Here is a 9,620-nt window from a genome sequence, read left to right as displayed (position 1 = left end):
ATAGTATTGGCATTTCTTGTCAATTAAACTCTTACATATTTTTATACATTCTCGTAGGTGTTTTACCTACTCACTCAAACCCTTCCTTTACTCTATAATGTTCTCTTTTTTCCCTTCCCTGACTCCTTTGTCTTTTAACCAAGCAAAAGGGGTTGTTGTCGTATGTTAAAAAACACACACGTGCATATAAATCACGAATGTCAAATACCACACATGATAGTTGCTAACGTAAGATCATGTTAGATTGTTTTGGAATAGAAACCTATGAAAAAGACATATTGAATACTCTAAGATGTACACCTTTGGCATAGGCTTCCTTTGCTACCGCCTGAAAATCTTTGCACATGGATTTGTTTGTAGATTTGGGGCTTGCAGAGTGCTTTAACAGTTGCCCTTCCTTTGGGTGCTTTGCTCAAAGCAATGATAAGGGCAAGTTTACGAAAAGACATAGCATGGCTACAAATGTCATCCACATTCTCTTTCACTAGCATTGGCGCCTTCAAAGAAACATACAAGCAATTTATCTTTTATTGCATGAAAAATGAATTCCAAGCATTCGCAAATCAAACATCCACCATTGAGCGTCGGTATGGGCATCGGTATATACCAACATCCATACCGATGCCGATGCCTCTGCTTTTCTATAACGATGCCGATATCGATGGTATTGCAGAAAAAATCCACGTCCCCCCTTCCCGCTTCGCCATTTGTGTTTTGCTTCCTTGCATCCTCCCTCCTAGCTTTTAGCTTGCAATCGCTCTCCAACCTTGCCTCCCCACTCCTCCCTCCCCCTCCCACATCTCCATCCTCTCCTACATTCTCCCTCTCCACCTCCAATATCCTTCACAAGAGAAGTTTATTAATCGACATGCCCTTGTACACCTTTTGCACATTTCTTAGCAAGTTCTGCAAATGTAAAACAATGTATTAGGATGTGGAAGCATGTAATACATCCCTTAGCCATATCTTCCCTGTGATTATTACAAATTGTAACACCTGAATCTAGTGCGTCAATGATAGGATTTTGCACCAAAGAAATGCCAAAGCCCAAAATACATTTATATTTCATGAGCACACTGACGAATCTTGCAATCACTACAAAGATTAATAGCTCCAATCATTGCATGCAAACACTGATAACTCTAAGACGAACTATCTTCATTGTAGAAAACCAGAAACATCACTCCATGTAAAGATTAACAGCTGTTCGATAGGATATCTTCATCGTACAAACAAATGAAAAACATTCCAAGCATCGCTAATAGAAAACTTTGAGGAATAATAATCCATAAAACCTTCTCAAATGGCACATTAAAGGTATCATATTAACACAAGAAAAGATCAATGGCAGGTACAAGGGCTGTGAGTCACAAATCAATGATTGCAAGAGCCACGAGCCACATTGCACCACAAAGTAAATTGCATGTAGAGAAGTAAATCTTGATGAAATATTTAAATGACACTTGCCAACACAAAGCGTGGACCTATAGGCAATTTCCCAACGTTCTAGACTTGAGAAATATTTCACTATATTTATTTTATCTTTTCAAGGAACACCAATAACTAAAGCCTTCCCCCTAGGGTAGGCAAAAATATACCAGTACAAAAAAACTGTGGCCTACACTACAAGGCACCAAAGAGTAAACTAGAATTATTCTAACCTAAACCACAACTAATCTAAGACAACAAAGAACTAAGGAATCCTTGAATCTAACAACAATACTCATATCCACTTGCAGATTCCCCACACTAGCACGAACACCAAAGATACTACCCGTTACACTTGCTCCCCATAAGAACACTAACTTATTGTGGGTGTCCCAGAAGGATCTCAAGTAGGGCCATATGGTTGCTAGCATGGATCTAAACCCTTTTTATCCCTCACAGTGATAGATCTCCACCTAGTGCATGAATGAAACCAACCCCTTCTTAGTTGCCACTTCAACTAAGAGAACCTTGAGGAATTCATAGCCTACTATCTAATACATTAGCTGAGGCTTTACATATCACCCACCACTAGTTGCCGCTCCAATTGTTAGAAGAGATTTAATTCAACAACCAATGCTTTGGAACACTATCAAGGACTTTCGCGAATTACATTCTCTCCCCAGTATTAAGTCAAAAGTTAAGACTTTGATCCCCTACTAGTGACCTCCACTCAGCCAACCAATGCAACATTCCATAACTACTGACATCTACATATCTCCTTTTTCTATGAAGACTTTGAACTAAAGGTAAATCTAGTTCAGCCAAGGGTTTCCCCTCAAAAGTTATGGCCCTAGACCACATAAGTTCTCCTTGAGACTGGCATACCCCCTCAGTCCATCCCTTCCTTTCCACTTAAGTAGGTTTTCAACATTCTTCCAAGCTCTCACTAGGCCCATAAAGTTTTCTAGCCTTGACAATTTCAATGGAAACAAAGAGAAAATGCAATCATACCAATCTAGATTTCTCTAGATGCCCAATTTCCATCCTTTCCCCTTCTCAACGAACCACTTCAAGCACTCCACCCATGGCACAATAATGACAAATAGTTTAGGAATCCATTTACACAATGAGGCTTGATTTCTGGACTCCACATCAAGAATTCTTAAAGCACCCTTAGTCTTAAAGAGTTCCAAAGCATCCCATGGGATGTAGTGCAACCTACGCTTCTCATGTTGGAACTTTTGATGCTAAAAGAGCAAAAGAATGGTATTCGACTATAATTTTTGATTGGACTATTGTGATTGTACAAGCCAATGATTGCCTGAGCGAGATGGAAAGGATGCACTTCTAATGGAGATCATGGGTTGTATCTTCACTATGCCATGTGTCTCGTATTTGAGCCTCCATAGTTTTGCTTTTGTTTATCATTTGGTACCAAATCTACTAGTTGTCACCTATCCTCCTTGTACTCGAGTCTTGATTAGTCCTTGTTTTTCTCTCTTTTATGTACTACAAGCCCATATGTTCTTGGTATGTGTCAACATTGGCTGCTATTGAGACTACTGTCATTTCTCAAAACTATGCCTGTAGTCTGTGATGAGTATTCTTTGTTGGCAACTTCTGTGAGATCTTACGTGGTTGTTGTGTCTATGCTATTGGATATCATTAGATTGAAAGTTGTTTTTATCTGTTCAACAAGGCTTTAAATATCTATGATAGCAATAGTCTGAGCTTTAGACTCTATATTGGCTGCATGTGGATCAACTACTTGCAGTTTGAGCATTAAACATTGGATTTCAACACTATCTTCTCAACTACATCAGTTACCAGTCTCAGAGAGATGATTTCTCTTCTTCTTATGACTTTTGTTTCTCAATTGCTACTGTCACCACTCTTATATGCTCAAGCCTTTCACCTACATGTTGAGAATGAGTGTTTAGTCTATCATAACTTGAAGAAATGACTTCTCTTGAAGCCACCAAGATTGCTACCATTGGGAAACAATCCCAAAAATTGGAATTCATAAGCTCGATGCACTTCTGAGTTGTCTAATCCAGCAGCTTGTGAACCGCGAGGAGACAGTTGCCTTTGTAATGTCAATATGTATGGCAATGGCACCACATGATTAAGCTACTTTAGCAAATGTTGCACACACTATAACGTAATCAAGACTTCTGCCATGATTAACTTTCAAAATAAAACACGATGGTGAACTTGTCACTATAAAACATCTACGCATTTGATTATGAACTGAATGATGATATACTGCAAGCCAAGTGACCAATACACAGATGCAAGCATGCAACAACTCCGTAACACCAATACTAGTTGATATTTTAGAGAACATAGTAGAATGTTGTGTCCCAGTCCGATCTCCATCACTCTATGGTGCTTTGAGTATTGGTTTTCTCTTTTTCTTTCAAGTTCTGTACTCTACTTGAAGGCTATGATAATTTCTTCCTTGGAGATTATTGCATGACAAAAGAGTACAGTTTTTCTAGTTTTGAATGCATGTCGAGATTATCTCACTTAAAATATCCAAAGTGTATGAATGTAATTCAATCATGCCATCCTTCATTGATTCTATGAGCAATAAAAGGGTGAATGAAACCTCAAACATGGTAGACATTATCGAGCAATAAAAATTAGCCAGTAAAACCTCTCCTTAAAGTTGAATGGCTTCACATGATGTAATGGTTATAAAGTTCACGGGGTTCAATTTCCACACATGGCACGTAAAAGTTATGTATCTCTTAATGCAGAAAGTTTATGCGGAAGAATTACTAGAAGGGGCCTAGGGGAAAGTCTTGGGAATACTTACATGGAGGATAATGAAAGGGTTTTAGGTTACATAGTAAGATCACTTGGAGATGTATGTATTCACCACATTGATGGGATACAAAGTGCTAAGAGTGCATGGGAGGAGATTAATAAGGTGTTTGGAAATGATACAAAACATTCCAAAAGGAGGTTACTGATGCAACTTGATGGTCTCAAGTTTAACCCAAAGGATGATCCTTCCAGTTACTTGAATAAATACATTGGCAGTGCTTAAGAGGTCCCTAGATGAGGATGAGGCTGAATCAATACTTCCTTTTTTTTTTTTTTGGGGCAAAGAAAGGAACCTTCTATTAATTCTTGAAAAACTTCCATACAAAACAATAGCCCCGAAAGTATGGAAAAAATCGATAAATGCTTAAAGGAAAAAGTATGGAAAAATCGATAAATGCTTAAAGGAAAAACCCACCTGTTCCAGAGAAACCTAGCTCACTACTAGGGGATCTCTAGTATAGGGGCTAACAGCCAGGTGGGGAGATTGTACAACCAGCGAATCCCTCACGGAGTGAATATGTAGAAAACTCCTGCAGGCCAAAGCAATACTTCTAACAAGCTATGATGTTGATGGTTATAGCACTTTAGTAGAGACATTATCCAATGGACAATTTGACATTACATGACATTGAGGCATCACTGTTGGAAAGAGAAAGTAAAAGTAAATCAATGGAAAGAATGGCTTCTACCTCACTCATGACAAAGTGTTTATAAGCACTAAGACAAATTTTTAGATAAGCAATTGGAAGATGAATGTAATTTTCATGGTTTGACCAATCACATCGAAAAGGATTGCAAGACTAAGAGCAAACACTGATGCACTATTTGCAAAAAAATTGGACATGATGAAAAGAATTACTACAATCATGGTGATTACACTAATGTAACTACGTCGAATGGACATCTTTTCTAGAAGTAATTTTGTAAGCTTGTTCTTGGTACAAGATGATGTAGCCAAGAAAGCATTTCCTACACCTTGATAGTCACACTACATGCTGATGAGCATGATAAGGGACACAAAGGGGTAATCAAATTTATAAGGACACTATGACGCTGATGCTTTTGATGGTTTGGACCAGCCTAGCATTAAGGGGGGGGGGGTGTTGGAACATTTAATGCTAGGAAGAGCAAACAGTGGTTTTGGAGTGGATTTTTCAAATTGGACTGGGCGATTGTCAAGCCAACGATTGGTTGAGTGATATGCAAAGGATTATGTACTTGCCTATATATGCATGCACTTCTAATGGAATATCATGGGTCTTCTCTTTCCTATGCCATGTGTCTCATATTTGAGCCTCCATAGTTGTCCTTTTGTTTGTCATCCCATTTTCTTCCATCCAAAGAGAACTTATAAGAAATGAGACTTCCAAAACACCAGATTGACACCAAATCCCTTCTTCAAGGTAATCCTCAGAACCAACGGGATGTGCACATTTTTTGAGCAAAAACCTGCGGGTAGAAAAGTCCAAGCGATAATGTTTGATACCAATCATGCTACTATATTTCTCAAAGAAATATACAATTCTTTCTTAATTTGTCATTTATGGAACCATATACTTACTTATTTATCATTATAACCCTCATTTTAGAGAACATCATCTATATATTAACAAATAGTGAGAACATTAGAAACTCCGATAAATCCCTCCCTACCATACTCTCTTTTGAGGATTATGGTAATTTAATCGATTTAAAAGAGTTCCCCTTAGCTCTAGCAATCCCATAGTTGAAGTATTGAGAAGCTCTCATGTAACAATGTATACCATATTCCTTGGATGAGTAGGAAAAGGATATTGAAAATCTCATAATTAAATCCATTATTATTGATCATAAATTAATCTCTAATACATTATCAAATATGGGAAGGCAAGGGAGGTATTTTTAAAATATTCCCAATTCTCCAAACCTAAGTACTTTAAAGGAAATGTGGTCCCTACTGAACTCCTTCCTACCATAATATAAATTAGGAAAAAGTTGTAACTCTCATATACATCTTGAAATTTCCAATTTATCCCTTTTATACCTCTATAAATTATGATTTTAAGCCTACCATTGCATAGATCATGAAATTTTGAATATTTTTCCTTTTTACAGCTCCTCAATCTGAGCTAAGGAGCAAAAGTTATGACCCATTCTTTGTAGGCGCTCCAAGGGTATTCCACCGGCAGAATAGTGTTGGGGCAAGCTCTTCAAACCAAATTACTCTAGTAGAATACACTCAGAAGTTCTATTAAAAAGACATTATATATTTTTCTTAGCTCATCCTGAGAAGCTGTAAAGAGGATATTTGCTCAAATTTTCATGATCCAACCAATGGTGAAAGGAAAAGAAAGGATATTTGAAAGTCATAAAATAAGTCGCCACTTGGACAGTATATATGTATATTATATAATGTATATTTATATTCTATCTCTGTTCATCAATATTTCATATTTACTTATATATTCCTTGAAATAATTTAGAATTTTGTGCTCCCCAAAAATGACTTGAGCCTATATATTTTGACCCCTCTCACCTTTTGTCCGCTCGTCGCTCGAGGGTTTTTGCTCGGAAAATGGAAAGCCCCAAACCAACGGGGCTCCTAGATATGCAATGATGTTGCCTCTGCCCACCCAATGGAGAGCCAGAGAATCCTACCAATAAGGCCTTAATCTAGGATTAAGTTGGAGTGGGAAAGCCTTCCCCCAACTACAAACTAAACCAAAACCCCCCCAAAAAAATTAACACTCCAAATAAACACTCAATGGTTACTATATCATCTTGCTTTGGTGAATCTTGTTGAGCGAAAGCAACAAAGTCATTTGCAAAGAATTGAGAGCACAAATGTTTCCCAAGGGGAAGAAGTAAGCTATTAATCCTATTGTCAACCATACCCTTATTTATGAGACTTATCAAGGGTATGGTTTCTAGAGAAAAAACAAGTGGCGCCAAAGGGAATCCTTGCCACATAGACTTGTGCAACTCAAAATGCCCTACCACACCTCCATCAATACACAAAATAGTATAGGCATTACATGAAGCCATCCTAACAAAAGCATTGCTAAACCCCAACAATGGTAAAGTCCCATCTTGCTCGATCATATGCTTTATCTAAGTCAAACCCAAAAGGATACATTGTTGACCCATTTGATGGACAAGTCTAGTGCCATAGACATATTCAAGATATTTTCCAATATGTCTTGCCATCTAACCATCCTGCAAATGTCCCTTATTATAAGGGTCATGGCCTTAGCCAACAACTTTATGAAGTGTGAAGCACCATAATCCTTCTCCAATCCCCCACTCTTAGTCTGGAAGGCTGCTTTGGAAAGAGCTTCAACAAACTTGCATTAATGTCTTCAAACAAGGCCCCCCTTGAGAATAGAAACATTGGTAATGGCCACCAAATCATCCTTGATGAGGTCGCAAAATGTCAAATAAAACATCTAAGGTCAACCTATTTGGGCCAGATGAGTTCTCTTTCTTTGTTTTATTTAGAGCTTTCTACAACTCATCAACATCAAAAGGCTCAGCCAATCCTACCCGTTGACTATTCGTGACTTTATAGTCTATCAAACGGAGGACCTCTTGCATATCCCTTTGTCAAGCTACATCAAAGACTTACAATACGCCAACTGTATCTACCAGTTCCTTAATGCCTACCATAGGGTGTGCATCCACCACCCTCCCCTGACATGTAAACACTATGAATATGGCTTGGTTGAAATGCAACACCTTTCCTTCTATTAGACTAAGACTAATCCCTCAAATCTCCATCAACCACATTGACACAGTCAATATCATTGTGATCCAAACACAGCTCATCGCAACTCTCCAACTTAGCCCCCATAACCCTCTATACTTATGAGATCCATCCTCTATTTTCTTATTTATATTCCAATTACCCCCCAATGACCACTTAAGCCCTTCCATTTTTTCATTCAAAGACTTCCAATAGACCCTCTTATAATCCAAACAATTAGGGGCGTAGACAAAGACTACATTAAATGTAAAACCATGCAAACAAACTTCCACCGCTAAGAGATTTTCCCTTTGATTTGCTGAACACCTCCTTTAAAAAAAAGGAATTATTCGCTATGAGCGCCGTACCCCTCGTCCCTCTACTTCGGTAGTTCACCTAAACTGAAAAGCCTAGCTTTTTAAAGGAGAACCAAATCACTAGTCTAGACTTAGATGGCATTGCAAAAAAAAGGGAAACAATTTCCCTTACCATTGAAAAGGCTCCTTGCAACGTCCTTAATGCTTTTCAGAATAGACCTTGAAAGATGCAAGTCATTGCTTGTTTTAACCTCACGCAAAGGTTTCTTCAAAGACTTATTTTCGAAAGAGTCTTTTCGATGGTTCACATCCGAAAAATCTTCATCTTCATAAGCCTTCTCTTGGATGGGCAGCAACTCCACCTCTCTCTCAAATTCACTGACACATTACTGAGGGATACGACCTCCCAAAGAGATAGAACCTCCACTTCCCCCTTCTCATCCAAATATGACAAGGCCTTGCTGAGTCTTTGCCATCTTGTCTTTTCCCATCTTCCTCACAATCTTCCACTGTTCCCCTTTCTAACCTTCACGACTAATAACCAACTACTCAGCTTCCTTACCCCTTCCACCACATGCTTAGTTTTGACCACCTTCTCCACTAAGACTGAGCTACTAACTAGTCAAATATCCCCAACCAAGGCTAGATCTCCCCCCATCTATATGCAAACCATTACTATAAGCAAGCATGGTGTTCTCCATTTTGGAAGGACCGTTGTGTGTGAAACAATCGTGTTTCTGATAGATAAAGTAGAGTTCAAAAAAGCTCCAAATAAAGCCTATGGCATGTGTGCACAACCCCCTCCACAACCTTAATATCCATCCATTTTGGAATCTCTTGCGCTTGATTCCAAAGTACCCAAGCTTTTTTTGCCCCAAAAAACCGTCTCACTCCCGATGAAATGAGAAGCAATTTGCTAAGAGAACATGCAAGCACATCCAATGTTCCTTCTGACCATAATGGTAAATTGAGGACCTTGACCCAAATTGGACACGAGTGGCATAAATACTCATCAATGATGAATGAGGGGGACAAAGGGGTAGCTAGAACTACTATACCAACAAAGATAAAAGATCTCCCCACCATATCATTGCAAAGTGCCACACATGAAGTGGGAAAAAAGCTAAGGCACTTTATGCTTCCGTGTAGTCCTATGGGTTGCTTGAACACACATAGGCAAACCAAATGCATGTTCGAGCGAATGGAATCCACATGTTAGTAGCAAACAATTTGTAACACAAAGACATGCACGCATTCTCTTATTGCAAAGTAACATGCAAGCATTCTCTTATTGCAAAGTAGATTCGTAGCAATGGATATTC

The sequence above is a fragment of the Dipteris shenzhenensis genome, chromosome 11 (assembly GCF_047967505.1).
Source record: "Dipteris shenzhenensis isolate YYH24624 ecotype China chromosome 11, Dip_SZ_1.0, whole genome shotgun sequence".
Classification (NCBI taxonomy): domain Eukaryota; kingdom Viridiplantae; phylum Streptophyta; class Polypodiopsida; order Gleicheniales; family Dipteridaceae; genus Dipteris; species Dipteris shenzhenensis.
This window is presented reverse-complemented; position numbering follows the sequence as displayed.